The 22891-nt window shown below is 31.9% G+C and overlaps 1 protein-coding gene across 5 annotated transcripts in view; it reads left to right on the forward strand.

Moving 5' to 3' along the window:
* CADM2 (cell adhesion molecule 2) overlaps window positions 1-22891 on the forward strand; it is a 1028501-nt gene that overhangs the window by 764124 nt on the left and 241486 nt on the right. The window contains exon 1 of one of the 5 annotated variants that reach the window (XM_079155916.1): window positions 9421-9436. The exons of the other annotated variants lie outside the window; for them this stretch is intronic. The gene's annotated coding sequence lies outside the window, so the exon portion shown is untranslated. Of the gene's footprint in view, window positions 1-9420; window positions 9437-22891 lie in introns of those variants that run through there. 5 annotated transcript variants of the gene reach the window in all.

Genomic DNA, 22891 nt, shown 5'->3' on the forward strand with positions numbered 1-22891 from the left:
TTTCAACCATAGACAGATATCCAGATGGAAAAACATCAAGGAAGCAACAGAGTTAAATTGCACCCTAGAGGATGTACCTGACAGCCATCTAACAGAGTATTCTGTTCCAAACTTCAGGATGCATATTCTTCTCAATAGCACATGAAGCAACAATATTCCCTCTGGAAGTCCAACCAGAAATAAAAGCATGTGGAATGCTGATAGATCTATGGTGTTGGATAAGTGGAAATTCAACCTCCTAAACTTGTATATGTTATCTAATATTTTATCATTTTAATAGATGTAGACAACAGAGGAAGTAAATAAATATGTTTGTTGGTCTTATTCCTTATAGTATAATATATTATTGAGCAGAAGAACATGTATTTTTGTTTTTTTTAGATTCTTTCTTACATAGACTATCTCCTACGGTAACCAATTAATTAAGTCTCATATTCTTTCCTTTACCACAAGCTCATTAATTTTCAGAATACTTATTTTTCAGAATATTTGTACTTATTTAAAATAAATAAGGTAAATCAATTTCTTTAATGTGTCATTTAAATAAACAAAGCATTATTATTAAGTGTAATATAGAATGAGAGGAGTTTAAATATTTACTAATATACCAAACTAACTGGTTTTACTTGGATTTACAAAAGGAAATTAAAATTTTTATTTCCAAACTGGAAGCAACTAGAATTGAGCAAAACATCTTGGCTAAATGGATACACATATATAATCATAATCATTGCTTAAAAAGATCAGTGATGTGTATTATAAAATTATCATAATTCCTAGATTGGAGATTATTATCATGCTACTGATAGAGACTGAAAAATGATTTACTTATGTGTCATTACACATATTTTTCTTAGTGTCCAGAAAAAATTAGCTCAGAAAACTATTCTAAAAAAATTATAATTAGTAGTTTACTAGGGAAACGCTGTGTTTCTAAGTTTAGTTTGCTCTATGTATTTTATATACTAATTTGATATTTCATATGTTAACTAGACTCCTAGTCTATTTCATATGTTAACTAGACTCCTAGTCATATTTTGTTTTAGTGGATGATGATGCTTAGTTTTGCCTGATTTTGCTCTACAACAACAAAAAAAATGGACTATTTTGTGGCTTATATATTAGCGTCCAAACTTCAAAGGAGAAAAAAAGGAAAAAAGAAACAATTAACTTTGTATCTTGAAGGTGGAAATTATGTGATATAATGAGGACACCATTAAAAATATCAATGGTGTTTCAATGAAATGTGCTTGCTTACTGCAAATTTATATGTGATTCACAACAAAGAAAAGGCACTTCTGCAGCTTTTAATGGGGTATTGCGGAAAGAGGCCACTGGATGGGGCCCCAGAAATCCCAGTTCCCTGGTCAACCCCCTCAGTAACTGGTGTGCCTTGGAGATGGCAGTCACTTCAACTCTCTAGGCCTCAGGGTTCTTCTTTGGAAGATGACAAGTGAAACATCATACTCTTCAATGCCATGTCTACACCAAAAATTCCAAATCCATGTGTTTACGTGAGGTAAATATTAAATTCCAAGTATCTTCACAATGTTTTAAAATGAAGCACAATTAACAGAATACCCATATGCAATGATATCATATGATAATAAGGTGAAATGTGCAGATCAGCTTATGATTGTCATTTTACAAATGTGTGAGAGCCTTATTTAGGTAAAAGTAGCAAGAATATGACAGAAAATTAGGAAGCACAAAGTCATAGCCTTATAATATCTGAAGAATCCCTTCTATTTCTTATTTTTATCTACATGGGGTCATTCCTCCCTTTTTCATGCCCTTTTATAAATCAAAAAAATGGTTTTGTACTGTTTTAAATTCAGGTATGTTTTTCCCCGTGCTTATATAATTCGCTGCACCACAAGGGCAGACATACTGCATTCTTACCTTTTGTATTTGGAGATATAATTATGTAGTACTTGGTTTTCATGGTCCGTGTTAGATGTCATTTACAATATGTCCCTTGATAGATATAATTACAAGGTGTCCCTCTTTGACTCTGCTAACCCTTTTCTCATGTGTATTGTGGCAACCCTCTTATTTTTATGAATTAGAAAACACTAATTCTTCTAGTAAAGTTATGTGAGTCCTGCAAGTGAGCACTTTATCAATCTAAATTAAACCATAAGCATTTTGTTCAGTGAAGCATAGGCTACAGTTCATTGGTTCAGTAACATTAAATAATTATCATGTTAGAATAACAGCACTTCCTGAACTTCTTGAATACACTGGCCAATCCAGGAATCAATCCATAGTTCTCTTCAGAGAAGTGGAATAAAAATTAATGTTCCTACAAATGCATTAACAGAATTTTCATTTACTAACTTAAGTTGGAATGACATGACCTGAAAATTTTCTCAAGAAAGGTCCTAGAATTCAGTAATTTTGTCCAATCTGAATAGGAGAAACAAAGTTGGTTTATAAAGCATCATAAATTTCAATGAAATATATATGCTTTATGTCATTCATACTATATTTAATTTTTTTAACTTGGCCTTAGTTTCTGAGTCTTTGCTTATGTAGTAAATGCATTGTAAATACATCTGATGGAAAAAATTAGAGGATAGATAGAAATGAACAAATACACTTTAAAAATACTTTGCCAGTAAATACTAAAGAATAAGTGGATAATGGGCTAGAAATTTGTAGCATGCTGATAGAAACATTTCTAATATTTTATCCAAAAATGATGTGTCTTTTTTCAACTTCTATCTCTCTATATGGTCTATAATGAGCTGAAGAAAGGATTTTGATCTTTCCTAAAATGTTTTGTCAGTGATCAGAAAGAACTGGTTTCACTTCTCTCCAAGTCATACCAAAATGTCACCAGTCAAGCTAGGTGAAGTCTTTTTTTTTTTTTTTTTTTTTTTTTTTTCCTCTTTTTCCAAAAAGCATCATAAGTACAATGAACCTTTACAAACTGGTGTAGTATTGTATTGTGTGTGTGTGTGTGTGTGTGTGTGTAAAATGTATTGATGAAAGGAACTGTGAAACTCTGAAATATTGGAGGCAAGTGGAAATATAACAGGGGAAAGAGAGTAGTTGAAGATAGCTGGATCATTTTTAACCAAAACGCTTAGGAAACATAAAAAATTGGATAAGTTTTAAAATTGTGGAAGATAAGACATTTACATGCATTCATATGGAAAAGAATGTTCATAGTCTTCATAGATCTTTTTTATAACTCTTTCTAGTCATTTTTAGCTTTAGAAGTTTTTCCTATTAAACCAAAATTTTCATTGACTTATTTAAGTCTGGTTTTAAGTATCCATATGTTGACCATTTGTGTATATTGTCTTTATGAGTATTTTTGTCTAAGTAGCATCTATGGAATACCTAAGTTTCTAAATATAAGACTTGAATTAAGATATCCACAGATTCTTAGGAACAAGAAACATTTATTTCTCATTCATTTTCACTTCCCTTGTGGTGATTAATAACAAATAAATAGCTTTAAACATTCTGAATTCCAAATAATAATTAGTCATCAATTGGTAATATGGAACATTTCCCAGCAACCAGCAACTGGCTTCCAGTAATTACCTAGTTCAGTTTAGAGAGGCAGGATACTTAAACACAGTTCAAAATACAAAATGCTATTGACCATAAGTATCTACCTATGTTTCACTTTCTTGGCCTCTTCTGGAGGCCAACTTTTGTTTTTTTCTTTCTGTCTACTTAGTACAATCTTTAGAATTCAGCAACTCAGATCTCATAGTTTGCTGTCATTTGCAATTTTCTTTCTTTCTTTACCCTACATTCTCATCCATTTCATTTTTCTGTTTCCAGCTGAAAATGTGTTCTTTGCTGGATGATTCCTTATGCTAAATAGTTAAGTAATACTAGCTGCTGTAATAGATCCTAGATTTTATGTTTTGAACAGTTGGGATATGTTTTTTCCCTTTGTTCACATATTGATCTGAGGACTGGTACTTCTCCCCAGAGAAATTCAGGGAAACAGGCTGACAAATAAGGACTTTTTCATCTTCTTAAAGAAAAAAAATTACATATATACATAAAACTACAAAAAATTTACATATATGTATATACACTAGAATGCCATCCTAGTTGATCAGAAGGAGAGAACTTTTTAATAGGCCAGACCCACAAAGTAAACTATTCCTTCTCACATTCCTTTGACATTTAGCCAGATGATCACACTTAATGGAAAAGTAAGAAAGATGGTCAGTGCAATTCAGTTGTGAGGACATGAAAGGAAGGAAAAACATTTTCATGAATAACTGGCTGTCTGTGTGTAGGGAACTTGACACTAAATGTTACTTTTTATCCATTTGACCCCCAAATCTATATTTCCAGATGAGAGAAATGGCCACCTACAGAATCTTTGATTGCTTATATATTTACTATACCAAAATTTTTTTAACTTTACTGGTCATGCATTCATTTGTATAATTACTTATTTAGACCTTATTTAGATTATCACTTTTCTATTCAATGCTATTGCTTTTAGGTATATTTATGTCAATATTAGTCATTCATAGTCCCTACATTAAGTATTATGCATCATTAACATAATTATGCAATTAATATATATAAATGTGTATTGACTGAATTAAAAGATCAGAAGTTGCTGTGATACTAAACTTAAATAATAGCTAAATTACTAACTTTAATAGACTGAACTTTCTTCCTGCTCAATAGCAAGAATTTTACCTAGCCAGAAAAGCCAAAAGAAAAAGAAAAAAAGGGTTTTGATGCTGAAACTTCTTGTTTTGAAGTTATTTTGTGTCAGGGGAACTTGTCTCTCATTGCCTTCAGTATATAGCTTGTGTACTTTTGTAGGACTTTTGGATTTTTATCTTCAGACCAATGTTCCCTGTATATTCTTTTACTTTCCCCAAATAGAAATGTTGGATTCTACCTGAAAATTAACAGAAAGTAATTTAAGAGCAAATAAGATGATGTCTCAGAGCAGAATGTAGAGTTTCCTAGATTAACTGGACAGGAAAAAATATTATTCATATGATTTCCATATGCATATTGGTGTTCTTAAATTTAATATGGATAGCCTAAAGACATTTTATACAGCATTATTCATGGTGGAATATTTTATCATAAGAAAGAAGCAATTAATAACAGAAAGGCAATTATTTTCAACAGTTTAAAGAGGAAGATTCTATGAAACATTTATATATAATAGTTCAGTCTCCATATGCAAAGCAGCATGTACAACAATACATTTTAATATAAAGATATTTAAGAAGTGTTTTATGTTTTTAAAAACAATTTCATGGTATATTTTATTTAATAACTATTCCTTATTACCTTCAGTTACAAAATATTACCCTCATGAAACTTTTTGATTAATCATCTCTTGCAACCAAATTACTTCTGTCTTTAGTTCAGTTTCATTTATTTCTTTTAACACTGAGAAAAGTTCTGGAGTTAGAAAAATTATGATTTCTTTAAGCCTTGAATTTCAATCTTTTTTTAACTGAAAGATTATTAAGTCTGCCACCTTAATGTTATTTAATTCAGATGTAACATTATGTGGCACAGTTATATTAGACAACATTGACAATTATTTTTAGTACTAGGAAGACTGAAAACACTAAGATGGTGAGGGAGTTGTACTTTTTTTGATTTATACTTGAGTCAAAAAGCCTACCAAGCTCAGTGTAATTATATTTTCATAATACACAAAAAAGGATAAAAAATGTTTCTCTTCAAATTTTTTGTATTATAGTTAAACAATTACCACTCTGTTGAACCTAGAAAATTCACGTATGTACACATGTAATTTTATGCACATATATATGTAGAAACACAAATATACACACCATAATGATAAAGATAAGTATTATATCACTTCAGTGTGATTTTATAAAACTATGTCTAAAACAAGGTATATACAAAACTCAAAATGATAAATAAATACAACATTTAATGTCAGTTAGGTGGCCATCCTGACATCTGTGTAAGACAGTAAGGAATTTTAGTGTTGAATATAATCCAAGGCTCAAATTATTAAAAATATTCACTAAACTTGTTTTACAAATTCATACTTATTTCAGATCTTTAAAAAAGGAGTCCAGTTGCATATCTGTAAAACAATTCAAATTGTTCTACTCTAAAGTTTTTTTCCAGGTAATAGTATAATGATACCACTAGTATTTTATTGGTTTTATAATTGCAATCATTGATAACATATTAGTTCCTGGTTTAGTTCATAAAAATAAAGTTCAAGAAACTTGCCAAGCATTTAACAGATTGTGATAACTCACCTGTAGTTTTATAAACCTAAAAAACAGAAATATATTCAAAATGACAATCATTTTCATTCAGATTTGTATAAACTAATTTTTATATTTGTTGATATTGATTTTTGTTAATGCATAGATATTTTGCATCCTCCAAATTCACACTATTTAATAAAACAGACTTGGTGCTTCACTAGGTGCATTCATGTTTTACAAGATTACTGGAGGGTTATCTTCCATTATTTCAGTTAGATACAATCTGCTACAATAAACTTACTTACTGACACACAAAATGAATTACACTCTCTTTTATGAGAAAACCATGCTCCAACACACAGTTGCTATTCAGATAAATCCACTCATGTCTACATGTTATTAGGTACTAAATTACCTTTAAAATAATTCAGTAATTTAAAAAGTATAAGATTTTTATTAAAGGATTTTTAAAGCAAAAGAAGAAATATAGTTTTAGTACAGGCAACCATTTCTAACATGAATTCACTGATCTAGAAAATTACTTTAATGCACATATCAATATCCACGCCAGTTGCTTATATTTCAGCAATTAAAAAATCTCTGAATTCTTTTCCTGTGTGTATAATGAAAATACACAAGAATTTTTAAGAGTAAAATCATAATCATCTCTTATTGTCATCCCAGTAAAATGAATTCTAATTAATAAGAAGTTGAAAATGGGGAAAACAAATCATTCATTTGAAGCTTAATATAGTCTTCCTATGTTGAGAAAAATAAGTATTGGTTTAAAAATGTATCTTTATTTTATTTAAAAGAGACTTAGTAGCCACATAATTTGAGTATTGAAAATCAGGACATTTAAATGTTAAGGATAATGTGAGAGAGATCCAGAGAGAGAGAGAGAGAGAGATCTTTGCACATTCACATGTACTACTAAAGTTGAGTCATCATTTTCATTTTGAATATCATTTTAAAAGCCCATGCCTATAAAAATGTTGGGCATAGACACTGAATAAATTGTTTTTTCAATGGATAATAGAGTAGAAAATCATTTAAAATAAGATTTAGCTTGAAGTTATCATCTCGGCATTTCCTAGTATTTACTTTACACGAATTACTTATCTTTATTTATACTCTTCTTGACCATAATATACACCTCAAAATCTTTAATTATTAGGTATTGTATCTTTATGTATAAAGAAATGCAATATCTAACATAGGTGGTGAGACATCTTGGAAATATTTGGTTTCTAACATCTCAGGTAAATAAATAGTCCATGGCAATTGTTTTTACTTCCATATCATGTTGATTATTTCTATCTACACAAAGTTTCATAAGTTGAAAGAGTAAAATGATTCTTGTGTAACTTTAGCTATATGGAATTTGAAAAGCAGTATAGCTCTCTGCTATGCCTGAAAGTTCTGCTAAGTATGACTTGATTTGGTATGGTCTTTGAGTCACAATTTAATTCATTCCTGTTTATTTGTTCCCCTAGTATAAATCAGGTTATACATTATTTATTCATGTTTTCTTTAAACCATCTCAAATTCATTGTTTATTATATTTCCCCAAGATGTACATAAATATGCATATATTTTTTTCTCTTACTTTCATCTATTTATGCAAATTCCTCATTTTATATGTCAGCATTATCATTTTTGCAGATAAATTCTTTATGAATTTCTCCTCATGTCATTCTAATGTATGTAGTTACAGAGAACATATTTGCCATATTTTAACCTTATGTTTTCATGCTTGGCTCTTCTCTTACTTTTGCTCATACTTTTTTAATATTCTTTTTATCCTCTCACCTTATTACTTTACAATATGCCCAATTTAAACTCAAATTGAGTAGTGAAGAGTTTTTCCACAACTTACATTATTTAGTAAAAGCATATAAATGCATTAACTCATTTTTCAGTAAGTGCTTTCTTATCCAGTAAATTCTAACTTATACATGAATGAAATGATAGAAAAGCTTTTTAAATACTCCAATTCAGAGCAGTTATAGAAGCCTGTCTGGACCATTGGAAATAATGGACAATGTTCCTGAAGCGAACTTTAAAGTCAAAGTGGATTAACCCATGGATATTACACCTAAGCTCATTTTAGTATATGTAGGTATGTAAGGTGAGCATACATAGATGTTATTTTTTCTTCACCACCTCAACCAATGAACATTAGCAAAATTCTTATTGATTTCTGTGTGAGAACAAAGAGGTTTTAAAGATTCTGCATGGATGGTATCTGATTTGACATTTGCCCTAAAAATTGCAACATGAGGAAAACTTTTGGAAATGGTTAGGGAAAATAAGTATGAAAGCAGAATTGTTGTTGTGTTTATATATATATATATATATATATATATAAATAATATATATAATATATAAATATATAATATATATTTATATTTATATAATTATAATATAATTAAATTATATATAAATATATAATATATAAAAATAATATAATATGTAATATAATTAAATTATTATATAAATATAATATATAATTAAATATATATTATATATTTATATATTATATATATTATTTAAAAATGCTCTTATATTTCCTGTTGATAGAAATATTAAAGTTTCTATGTGTATATGTACACAATTCAAAATACAAACAGAATTGTTTTAGCATATTGAATATAACATATTTAATGTGTATGAATTCATGCACATGCTTGTTTTGCTTTGCTAACTTGTCACTCCTGTCGTTCAGCCTCACACTCTGCTGAGGTTGCTTTGATTCCCTTTTCCTATTCCATTTAGCTATTCTTCCCAAATGACATGAAACCTTTGCAAAAACTCTAAAGATTATGCAAAATAAATTTATTTATTACCTAGTAAATTCTTCCTACACTTTATTCACCTTGCATAATACACAAATACCTATTGGACACCAGCAATAAAGAAATTTATCTTGCCAGATGCACATGATAGCTCATGGTTTCCCTTAGCACAAGGGAGCCTAAGACTTGATTAGGTCTAATTAATGTAAAATCTACATGTGAAATTTCAAAGGCCAGCCTATCCCCAAAACGGAGCTCCCCAAAACATGTCTAATAATCAACCGTAGGTGTGTTAAGGCAAACAGTCAAGATCTGCCCATTGAGGTCACTCCAAGTTGCCACATCACAGAACTATGAACTATAAAAATGTTCATTGATCTAAGACACTCTATTTTGGATGATTTGCTGAAAAGCACAAATTAGCAGGTATTCTACTATGCCTTTTAGGTCCATATGTTAATTCGTGGTATCATTATCCATTCTGTTACCTGTCTGGAAAATAAGCTTCATTCTCAGTGTTTTTTTTTTTTTTCCACTCTGTCTTTCATCTAATTGGTCTTCACATCTTCCTCACTTTTAAATTTAGAATTATTTTAATATGACTTTAATAATTTAATTTTTATGAATTTAGCATACATTTCTCATTACCGAACATAAGCTGGAATTATTGAGCTAAGAATGATGTGTTCATTTTAGAATATGGATTCCCTCTGAGTTCTGTATTCTACTGTCTTTTTCATAACATCTAGTATTTTTTATTATTTTACATGAAACAGGTGCACAGGCCATGGGCACAGTTGAGGGCCTGTTGTTAATATTTTCATTTTATTTATTACCTAGTAAATTCTAAGCCTTCTGAAAGTCTTTTGTAGTTTTCTTTATAAAAGGTAATATAAAATGCAAAGAAAGTCTATTTATTGAGAGCTTTATCTTCATTATAAAAAACAGGAATTATGTCTGTGGTTTTTTTACTGAGGTATAAAATATTATCATCTCAATTCCTTGTTAATCTAAGACTATTTGTATGGCTTGCAAAGAATACTTTTGTGGTGATTAAATCTTGACAATGCCTCTCTCTCATAGCCCTGGTTGCCAGCTTTCTGATCTAGAAATTCTGTTCCCTTTCACAAAACTGCATGATGTCCATGCAATCTTTGAAGGAATGCAAAATTCAGTTTCTGACAATTAGAATACACAGAAGAAAAACTGTTAAATGTTTGGCATTACAAATTTGTAAGAGTGAAGGTCTTATCTAAACACACCTGTCATAAATGTTGTGTGCAAGAAACATTTTAAAATACCATCAACAGTTTCTATCCACTTATGCTTTGTTAAAACAACATGCCCTTTCCAAAGTAATCATGGAAACAAGTGAAAATGAAGCTTATGCCCAGCAGCCTCTTAATGTAGCTTTTGGTGTTATATGTATTATAGAACAAGGCTAATTCTGACCTTATTAAAACAATTTCTGTCAATTATCATGCTATATGTGTGTGCTATCATTTGAATTTACAGGGCCTCATTCATAGTAAGTATTCAAAAATATTGTTAGAATAATGAAAAGTAACAAACATTGTTATTTCTTCATTTAAATTTCTTATCTTTTTAACTTCTTCATCAACAGGAAATAAGTCCTACTGTATAAATAAATCCTCATAAAAAATGAGAGAAATAAATAGTTTCATAGTCTAGGAAACACATTCTACCTCCTTTGAATATGCTTCCTCCCCTTAAATTAGTGTGTTGTTTAAAGGAGAAAACTTGCTTACAGTCTGTGCAGGTTTTAAAATAAAGAATTTGGATAGAGGTCATTAATTCTCAAATCTTACAAAATCAATGATCAGTTCACTGGATCAGCAAAATAGAGGGAGAGGAGAGGAAGTGTTGGATGAGGATAGCCATATTTATTTAATCAAATTTAATTCTTCAGAAAATAATTTCAAATTCAACTGAACAAGAAGAATGATATTCAGTTAAAACAAATACTAAACTTATACTTTAAATACCTTTTTTTGAAAGTTTTTTAAAGAATAATGGGTCTAATTTTGCTTTATCAACAAAATACATGATAATGTGCAAGTGGATATTAGGTAGTTTCTCTATCCAGATGATGAAAAATAGCAATCAAGTTTTCCTAATTTATATATTCAAAATATTTTTGTTTACATCTTGAAATAACTAGCAGATTCTAGGATTCGATTTATATGCTTAGATAAATGCCGTTATGTACCAAGAGCCAGGAATATAGAGGTTTGGTTAAATGAAGTAGCAAATGAACAATATAAGCCTTAAAAATGGCTTAATAATCTATCCAAACCACTGATGACCACTATTTATGGATAAGAGTATACCCTACTTTCTCACCAACCCTTCTGCTTCTCATTTGGCAAGCATCCAAATTTCTGCTGTGTTAACATTTGCTCCAGGGAAGAGATGAAGGAAAAAAGGTCCATAAGGTTCTTATTGGCCTAGACAGTAGAAACATCTGCTGGATTCAGGAGCAGCTTGCTGGCCCAAGTCTGCAGGGAGAGTTGATGCTTATCAACCCTGCCACATGAGTCAATATTTCCTGTGCCCTGGGCTACATAAGCTACTTCAAGAAAAATGAAGGAAGAGCACTACATGTCAAAATTCTCTCATTAACTAAGCATCATGTATATTTAAAGCAAATATCATGGCACTATAAATCATTAGTTTAATGCTAATGCAGTGCAAATTCTAACAAATAGAAGTTTATTTTCTTATCGTTAGTCAAATCTTTTTGATAAGTGATGGATTCTATGCATTTAGAAATTTTCTGAGAGAGATTTGACCATTAATCATGGAGGGTTGGCTTTTGTTGATCTCTGGTAAGGAAATGTTGTCAGAAAAAATATGTAACACTCTTTTTTTCTTTTTTAAGGTCATCTTTGTAGTCTATTTTAAGATTAGTTGTCCATGATTTTAATAGTGGGATCTGGAATTATAGATCCTAATATGAGTTTAATGAACGATTACTAAATAGAATTATTGATCTTTAAAACACACACACACACACACACAATTTGTTATTTCAAAAGTAGTTACATTTATAAGTATCTACTTATTCCCTTGCTGCTGCCAATAAATCAAACACTTGTAACTTTTTGCAGTCGTCCTATAAATCCTTGATTTATTTTATTCACTGCCCTAAATGTGAAACTTTATAACTTCTAAAAATTCATTAAAATTTTAGAAAAGTGACTTGAAAAATATAGGATCCACATTTTTTTAAAATTATAAACAAAGTGTAACTAAAAAACAATAGGACTAATTTTCTATTAGAATTTCTTTCAGAGAAGAACTATAGTAATGATAATAGTTGGAATTATAATAACATATTCTCTCCCATGCACTGATTTAAAAAACACAATAGTAAGTACATATGCAAGTTTGAGCAATGAATGTCAGCTAATGTTAATATGTCAGTGTAATTTGAGAAAATGAGATCTAAGTTGTCTATCTTCTATCATCTATCTGTCTATACTAGCACACATCTTTTTTTTCAGATTTGTCAAGGCATGTAAGACTAGTACCCTGAGATAAAAAATCTGTTGCACAAATTATATGTAAAATCATGAACTACCTCATAATTAATTTAATTCCAATCCAAAATAAAAAAAAGGAAAAAGACAAATAAGAACAGAGTCAAACATATATAATGTGACTAATTTACTGATGTTGAAAGAGCTTGTACCACAGCAAATAGAATGTGCAGGCATGTTATATTTTTGTTAGTCTGAAAATATGGTAGCAGTGCCCACTATGCTAAAGTAGTAACACAATTCTTGGTTTCATATATCTAACAATGTCCATGGAACACAATCATATGTATTTTACACCAAGTTTATGCAAAGGTCATAATCCAGGTGATGTGACATGGATGTCAATATCCATAAGAGGACTTGTGATTCCCTGAAATACTTCAGTATGTCTGCCAAGGGAGGCCTCCAGGTTTGTGGTCCCTTGTCAGGATGTTGTTACAGTTTTCCATGCACACTCACATCTAGTCAATCCTGAAAATTAGTTTTTCCATTACCAATCTTCAATAGCATATGGATGCTTAGTCCAGTACTTAGTAACCTCTGTAGTTCTCTCTCTCTCTCTCTCTCTCTCTCTCTCTCTCTCTCTCTCTCTCTCTTTATTCTGTGTACATCTGTGATTTCCTTGAATTGCAAAGATGATTCAATAGAGGGACTGCTTTGTGGCAGTTTTTGAAATGAGAAGAAAGGTCAACAATCAGTTGTTGACACTTCCTTCCAATATTGTAGTTTGGGAACCATTGTCCTCACTACTAATATGTCTTTTTATCTGGTTTTCATTTACAACGCTGTTCATAATATGATTTCTAATATTTAAGAATCAGAAGAGATTTTTCAAATTCTACCACAATTTTTGTTGAGGATTATTTTAATAATTTCCATTAAAAACATTTTATTATTATTTTCTAATTAGAAGATTAAAGGCAGTAACCCCCTAAAAGGATGTGAGAAGATAATATTAATTCCTTTTTTTTTCCTTATCTGAAGTATAATTCTTTGAGCTGATTTATCTGTACAAATCTATACAAAGTATCAAGTTTCATTTTAATATTTTCCCACAGCAGTTTCCACTTGGCTTTTGTAGGGGAATGTTCCCCTAGATCTAATGTGGCACTACAAAGGGCTCGAACATCAAAGCATGTAAACATGGACAAGATGGGTGAAATCAACATTAATGAAATCTTTGTGCATTCAGAAATGATCAAACAGTGGAAAACACATCCTATTAAACACTGTGTTATTACATTTTTTTTCTTTTCAGAAGGGAACTTGCTCCTTAGGGAATATTCCAAGTTGATTCATATGTTACTACATATTGATCTACACTTAAATAATTAAGGTACTATCATTTGAACACAATGTTCATGTGTTCAAAACTATGTGCCCACTAAGTCTAAGGCAATATCTTATGCCTATTGGAGAATTAATATGAATGTGCATTTTGTCTGTGCCATCAACAACTTTAAATGTTATCTAGTATTCATATCACCAGTGGCTGCCTTGAGGATAACAATTCTGTAATTGGTAAAGAAAATATTTATTTCTACATGAGTCAAAGGAGGAGTTGCATTTATGTTTACATAATGCACTCTTGCATAGGGGGAATATCTCAATGTTTTTGTCCTCTCATATTTCAAAATTTGGAAAATGCACTATTTATTTGAAAGCACACCACTAATATCCATGTAGGAAAATACATCTTTGAAAAAAGAAATCTCTTTAAAATGTAATGTTTACATCCATAGTAGTTTACCAGAAATATTTTCCTTTCTCCAAAATAACTACTGCAGTGTTAAAAATAAACAATAAGATTAAAATCCACCATTATAAATAACAAGACACTCACCTAACCAGTGGTATTTGAGAGTCAGGCAACTATGGACACATCCAACTGATGATTCTATTTGAGTGTAAGTGCAAGTCAATAAATGATGAAGCTCCATTTACCAGAAAGTTACTATTTCTAGCATAAAATTTTAAAAACTAAAGAGAATAAATGAGCCCAGTGAATTCTTTGTTTTCTCATTTAAGAATTTTTTTTTTTTTTTTTTTTTTTTTTTTTTGGTACTGGGAATTGAAAGGTGCTTTACCACTGAGCCACATCCCCAGACCTTTTAATTTTTTTTTTTTTTATAATTTTAATTTTGAGACAGAGTGTCCCAATGTTGTTTAGGGCCTTGCTAAATTGCTAAGTCTGACTTCAAATTTAAGATCCTCCTACATCAGCCTCCTAAGTCACTGGGATAACAAGTGTGCACCACTGTGCCCAATCTTCAATCATATTCTTTTTTTTTTAAATTTTAATTAAAAATCATAAATTTACATAGGGCAATGTGTTTGATTCATTCTGTTATTTTTTTCCCTTCCCCCCTCCCCTCCCACCCCTCTTTTCCCTCTATACATTTCTTTATTCCTCCATTCTTACCACCCTCCTTATCCCTAACCCTAAACCTAACACTAACCCCTCCTACCCCCCCACATATGTCCTCATCCACTTATCAGCGAGATCATTGGTCCTTTAGTTTTTTGAGATTGGCTTATCTCACTTAGCATGATATCCTCCAATTTCATCCATTTGCCTGCGAATGCCATAATTTTGTCATTCCTCATGGCAGAGTAAAATTCCATTGTGTATATATGCCACAGTTTCCTTATCCATTCATCAACTGAAGGGCATCTGGGTTGGTTCCACAATCTGGCTATAGTGAATTGAGCAGCTATGAACATTGATGTGGCTGTATCTCTGTAGTATGCTGATTTTAAGTCCTTTGGGTATAGGCCAAGGAGTGGGATAGCTGGGTCAAATGGTGGTTCCATTCCAAGCTTTCTGAGGAATCTCCATACTGCTTTCCAGAGTGGCTGCACTAATTTGTAACCCCACCAGAAAGGTATGAGTGTACCTTTTTCCCCACATCCTCTTCAACACCTATTGTTGCTTATGTTCTTGATAATCGCCATTCTAATTGGGGTGAGATGAAATCTTAGGGTAGTTTTGATTTGCATGTCTCTTATTACTAGAGATGTTGAACATTTTTTCATATATCTGTTGATTGCTTGTACATCTTCTTCTGGGAAGTGTCTGTTCATTTCCTTAGCCCATTTGTTATTTGTATTATTGGATTATTGTATTATTATTTGGATTATTTGTATTCTTGGTGTAAATTTTTTTGAGTTCTTTATAGATTCGGGATATTAGCGCCCTATCTGAAGTATGAGTGGCAAAGATATTCTCCCACTCTGTAGGCTCTCTCTTCACATTACTAATAGTTTCCTTTGCTGAGAGAAAGCTTTTTAGTTGAATCTATCCCAGTTGTTGATTCTTGCTTTTATTTCTTGGGCTATGGGAGTCCTGTTAAGGAAGTCTACTCCTAAGCCAACAAGTTGAAGGTTTGGACCTACTTTTTCTTCTATAAGATGCAGGGTCTCGGGTCTGATTCTGAGGTCCTTGATCCATTTTGAGTTGAGTTTTGTGCAGGGTGAGAGATAGGGGTTTAATTTCATTTTGTTGCATATGGTTTTCCAGTTTTCCTAGCACCATTTGTTGAAGAGGCTATCTTTTCTCCATTGCATATTTTTGGCACCTTTGTCTAGTATGAGAAAATTGTATTTATTTGGGTTTGTGTCCGTGTCCTCTATTCTGTACCATTGATCTACCTGTCTATTTTGGTACCAATACCATGCCGTTTTTGTTACTATTGCTTTGTAATAGAGTTGAAGATCTGGTATTGCGATACCCCCTACTTCGCTCATTCTACTGAGGATTGCTTTAGCTGTTCTGGGTTTCTTATTCTTCCACATGAATTTCATAATTGCTTGCTCTATTTCTGTAAGGTACATCATTCGGATTTTAATTGGAATTGCATTGAATCTATATAGCACTTTTGGTAGTATGGCCATTTTGACAATATTAATTCTTCCTATCCGAGAACATGGGAGATCTTTCCATCTTCTAAGGTTTTCTTTAATGTCTTTCTTAAGTGTTCTGTAGTTCTCATTGTAGAGGTCTTTCACTTCTTTTGTGAGATTGATTCCCAAGTGTTTTTTTTTTTTTTTTTTTTTTTTTTTGATGCTGTTGTGAATGGGGTAGTTTTCCTAATTTCTCTTTCTGAAGATTCATCACTTATGTATAAAAATGCATTGGATTTATGAGCATTGATCTTGTAACCTGCTACTTTACTGAATTCACTTATGAGTTCTAAGAGTTTTCTGGTGGAATTTCCAGGTTCCTCTAAATATATAATCATGTCATCAGCGAACAGGGATAGTTTGAGTTCCTCTTTTCCAATTCGTATCCCTTTAATTTCTTTGGTTTGTCTAATTGCTCTGGCTAGAGTCTCAAGAACAATGTTGAATAGAAGTGGTGAAAGAGGGCATCCCTGCCTTGTTCCAGTTTTTAGGGGGAATGCTTTCAGTTTTTCACCATTCAGAATGATATTGGCCATGGGCTTAGTGTAGATATCCTTCACAATGTTAAGGAATGTTCCCACTACCCCAATTTTTTCTAGTGTTTTGAGCATGAAGGGATGCTGTATTATATCTAATGCTTTTTCTGCATCTATTGAAATAATCATGTGATTCTTAACTTTTAGTCTGTTGATATGGTGAATGACATTTATTGATTTCCGGATGTTGAACCAACCTTGCATCCCTGGGATAAAACCCACTTGATCGTGGTACACTATCTTTTTAATATATTTTTGTATGCGATTTGCTAAAATTTTGTTGAGAATTTTTGCGTCGATGTTCATTAACGATATTGGTCTGACATTTTCTTTCCTTGATGTATCTCTGTCTGGTTTAGGTATCAGGGTGATATTGGCTTTATAGAATGAGTTTGGGAGGGTTCCCTCCTCTTCTATTTTATGGAATACTTTGAGAAGTATTGGAATGAGCTCTTCTTTAAAGGTTTTGTAGAACTCGGCTGAGAACCCATCTGGCCCTGGACTTTTCTTTGTTGGTAGGCTTTTGATGACCTCGTCTATTTCATTGCTTGAAATTGATTTATTTAAGTTGTGTATGTCTTTCTCTTTCAGTTTAGGTAATTCATATGTCTCTAGAAACTTGTTGATGTCTTCGAGGTTTTCTGTTTTGTTGGAGTATAGATTTTGAAAATAGCTTCTAATTATGTTTTGTATTTCACTCGTGTCTGTTGTGATATTTCCTTGTTCATTCCGAATTTTAGTAATTGGAGTTTTCTCCCTCTTTCTCTTTGTTAGCGTGGCTAAGGGTTTATCAATTTTGTTGATTTTTTCAAAGAACCAACTATTTATTTTGTTAATTTTTCTGATTTTTTTCTTTTGTTTCAATTTCGTTGATTTCGGCTCTGATTTTAACTATTTCCTGTCTTCTACTACTTTTGGTGTTGGTCTGCTCTTCTTTTTCTAGGGCTTTGAGCTGTAGTGTTAGGTCATTTATTTGTTGATTTCTACTTCTTTTGTTGAATGCGCCCCATGAAATAAATCTTCCTCTCAGTACTGCTTTCATAGTGTCCCAGAGATTTTGATATGATGTGTCTTTGTTCTCATTTACTACTAAGAATTTTTTAATTTCCCTCCTGATGTCTTCTGTTATCCATTCATCGTATAATAGTGCATTATTTAATCTCCAAGTATTGGAGAAGTTTCTGATTTTTATTCTGTCATTTATTTCTAATTTCAGTCCATTATGATCTGATAGAGTACAAGGTAGTATCTCTATCTTCTTGTATTTGCTAACAGTAGCTTTGTGGTATAAAACATGGTCTATTTTAGAGAAGGATCCATGTGCTGCTGAGAAGAAAGTGTATTCGTTCTTTGTTGGATGGTATATTCTATATAAGTCAGTTAAGTCTAAATTGTTGATTGTGTTATTGAGATCTATGGTTTCTTTATTCAATTTTTGTTTGGACGATCTATCCAGCGGTGAGAGAGGTGTGTTAAAATCACCTAGTATTATTGTGTTGTGGTCTATTTGATTTCTGGAATTGAGAAGAATTTGTTATTCTTGATAGTAAACACTACTTTACAATGATTTATGTCCAAGATTAAAATGCTTTTATTTACAGGTAAGGATTGATTAGTAAAACTGAGCCACATCACTTCTTTCAACAGCTTGCCATCACATCAATATGATAGCAGGGAGAAAAATGCATCCTTCCTAGATCTTATGATTTGGTTTTGCTCTTCTTTTCTACATTATCTTGGGCCATTTTCAGCCATCTCATCTCTCATTCTTCAGTCTCTTCACCCTCCCACCATGCCATTTCCTTCCACAGCCATCTTCTTTCCTGCTCTGGCTGAGAACTTCACATCAGCTAATTTACCTTTTGGGGTACTAGCCTGTTTTCTACCATTCTTGTCCCTGGACTACTTTGAAATGGCTGGCTTTCTCTGGTCATTTAGACATCACTTGAAATGTTACTACCTGCTTAACCAGGTCTTTTCTTATTTATTTATTTTCCTTGTTTTTACTGACTCATTTTCAGTTTTGAGTGGGCAAGAATCATTTCAATCTTGTCCACAGTTATATTCCCAGTTCAGAATGTGGGAAGTACATTCTGAGCATCAATTATATGTGTCTTGAATTGATTAAAGGCATCAAAGTATGATTTATCAACAAAATCCATTTAAAAATATAAAAGATAAGTTTCTGAAAATAATACATTACAGTTCAAATGCATAATATGAACTGAAATTATGCATTATTAAAAGTATTTATATCTATAATATTTCAAAATTTGTCACACTCCATAATTTAAAGAGGCTGAACCTAAATAGCATCTAAGTAGCTATTTTCCATGACTGTATTCAATATACATACCAATGCAATGATTTTGATTTTCTGCAGAGAATAATAAAGGAAAAAAAATATAGACTGGGCATATAGCTCAGTTGGTAGAGTGCTTGCCTAGCATGAAAAGACCCCAGGTTCCATCCCCAGCACCACCGAAAAACAACAACAACAACAACAACAAAACAAAGACTATTAATGAACAGGCCATTCAGGCAATAGTCAACATAATTTTATGTTTTCAGAGTATTTATGTATGTGACAGAATTCAAAGAAAAAATGATTCCAAAATATACATACTAATTCAAAGCACTAATAAATCAGGAAATGATGAATTTAAATTGTTATAATTCAATTTAATTTAGAAAAAGAGAAAATCAGTATAAAACCCGGATTGAAATTCTAATGTATTCTCTATTTTTATCTTTCCTCTTAATCTTGATTTTATTTTGCAAGCAGTATTTTATATATTTTATCTAAACAATCATATATTTAAAATTAGGAATTTAATGATATTTTATTTCTTATTCTTTTTAATTTATTTTTCTCTTAGAAGTGTTTGAGGGATTTTAATTTTCATTGAGGTCATTTAGTATGTAGAATATGTTAGCTATATGAACCTTCTAGGACTTCCTGGATAAGATAACCATTTTTAAATTCTGATTGAATTTTTCTCAGGAACTTCAATTTTAAACAGTTACATCCTGCCCAGTCAATTTTTTTGTCTCCTGAAGATTGATTATCGTACACTCAGGACTACATCCCTCACCCTGTCTTCAGAAGACTCCTACCATCTGTGTGTTCCTTTCCAGAATATTTCCCCCAGGTTGACATCTCAATTTAGAATTTAGTTATGTGATTGAGCTTCACTGTGAACCAGACTGTGATTGTGGTCATAAATTTCTTTTCTCTGGAAGGATGCCTCTCAAGTGTTCATCAGTTAGTTAGAAAAGCTAGTCAGTTCTAGGTCTTGCTCAGTCACCCTGAAAACACTATTCTAGAAAGATAAAATGACTTTATGTACACATGATAATTACCACATGAGTTTTTTTTGAAGTAACAGAATTTTAAAATTCCTTTATTCTTTTATATTGTCTCGAGAGACATATAGTTGTCATTTTATTTTTAAATTCCTTCCTTTGTTTTGGATTCTTGTACATTATAATACTTGAAGATATATTTGTATGAGAAGCAATGTTGCTTGGTGAATATAAATATGAACAATTCATCAACCTCATTTTTACTATGAGAAAGTAGATATGTTCATTCGACAAACTGTTTTTTGAGTATTTGACAAACACTTAAAAATGTTTTAGGGAATGAAGTAAAATATAGATAAATTAACAAAAACAAAATATGTTTCAGTGTGTGCGTGTATGTGTGTTCATGAGTGCGTGTGTGTGCATGTGTGTGTGTGTGTGAGCACTTGTGTTCTGGTATATAAACCCAGGGCCTCATGCATGATAGTCAAGTGTTTTACCACTGAGTTACACCCTGCACTTTTCATGAAATTTATTTTGAGACAGAATCTGACTAAGTTGCCCAGACTGGCCTCAAACTTGCACCCTTCCTCGCTTAACTTCTCAAGTAGCTTGGATTACAGAAGTGTGTCACCATGTCTAACTATTTTAATATTTTTTATATCAAAAGTCCATTGTGGATATTAAACTGCATTATTTGTATTTATTTTAGATCACTAAATTCTTAGTATATAAACAAGTTTGTGCTTCTTTATCATATTGGCAGGGTTATTAGAAGAAGAATAAGCCAAAAATAAAAAGAATTGACTTTGTTTATATACAAATTTTTTAAAATGTAGGAATTCTTACAATCAGGTAATGTTTTCATACATCCTAAACAATGCAACTATTAGGAAAAAATATAAAGCAATTATAAAACAAAATTTCCTAGGGTTTTGTAAGTATTCTCTGAAAATTAGAATTTTGTAAATTAAGAAAAACTCAAGTTTAGTGATATGACTAAGTAATGAAAAATTAATGATAGAAATTAGAAAAATCTATTTTATGTAGAAATAATAACTGTGCTGGGAATATTATAATAGAGAAGGCTGAGGTATACAATTACACAAAATATTTTTTAAATGGAAGGGAAATCACTAATGTTATATTTCACCTACATTACAAATTTCTCTAGGGCCAGCACAGATCCTGATACTCAGGAATTAGCTCTCATTATAAAATCTATCAGACACTGTAAATGGCAGCTAGTTTTGATATAATGTTATATAGTTAACTGGGTAACATGCTCAGTCAACCTGTGTAGATCAACAGGAAACAATGCAAATGGTTATCCCATAGGTCCTTGGGTATACCTAGTAGTCCTGGAAAACTATAATCATATTCTGGAAAAGAGAAAGAGAGAAGGAATTTCTAGCAGAGAATTATGATTCTCTGGGTCAGGAGCAGTGGGAGCCACTGTAAATCTGAAAGAGCCTTTTGTCATGGATCAGAAGCCAAGGAAGGACTAGGGCCAAGCTTTGGATACACAAGGACTTCTGCTCCCGAGTTGGTAGCAGAATGGATTACTCACAATGGCCATAGTGAACACCAGGATCTGGTCTACAGGATTGTAACTACAGAAGTTGCCAATTTGGCACTGTCATGCTCTGATATCAGAAGGAGAAAGCCCTTCCAACCTTCCCTGGCCTTGCAAGACCCACTGTCCGCCAGCTTTGTCTCTCCTTGCTTCGGTCTGGCAGTTGCAATGGCACATAGGTCTCCAAAGTGCTTCCTGTCTCTATGGAAACTGGCAAGCAGCACCAATCTGATGGCTATGCTCCACAGTGGCTGGGCAAAGGGGTGGCACAGAAGGTGGATACCAGGTGTTGTATTCTAAAGCACAGGCTGAATCCAGAAGGGAGGAAGTAGAATCAAAGAAAAATTAAATTATATGTTATAAGCCTAGGAAATTTTTATAGGCAAACTTAAAAACTGGAATGCAATGATAGGAAAAAATGACTAGAGAATTCTAAGTATATAAAAGAATAGAGGGACATTCCAAAAGTGGAAATATTTTGCACTTAGTTACCAGTCTTTTTCCTCTGATTTCCTTTCTTACATCATAGAGCATTCATTGCTCTTCTCTTGAGAATTGTAAGCCTGCATTAATGACATTAGTGCTTTCAATCCAATAGGTTTCAGTATGCAATATGTGTTTCAGTCCACACATCTACTGAGCCACAACTTTCACATTAAAGGGTATTTGTTTAGAATGCTTTCAGTAATTTAGTGGAAGTAATAGCATGCTGTGTGTGCATTTAGATATATTTTTAGACTCTAATTTAGGCAACAAGAATGATCTTGAACTTCCTAAGATGCACATTCTTTGTATAAATACCCCCAAACCAGTTGATAGAATGAATGAGAGAGGGAGAGAGAAAGAGAGAGAGGAACAAAACCCTTAGGATAGTTGAGGAGGTTTTTAAGTATAGTAGGCTACCTTTGTACTTCCTTTTAAAATGTCATTTCTTGTTGAGTTTGGTACTTAAGAATGATTTAAGAACATATTTTGTATTGACTGATCCATTTGACCT

This window comes from Sciurus vulgaris (assembly GCF_902686455.1).
Source record: "Sciurus vulgaris genome assembly, chromosome: 10".
Classification (NCBI taxonomy): Eukaryota; Metazoa; Chordata; class Mammalia; order Rodentia; family Sciuridae; genus Sciurus; species Sciurus vulgaris.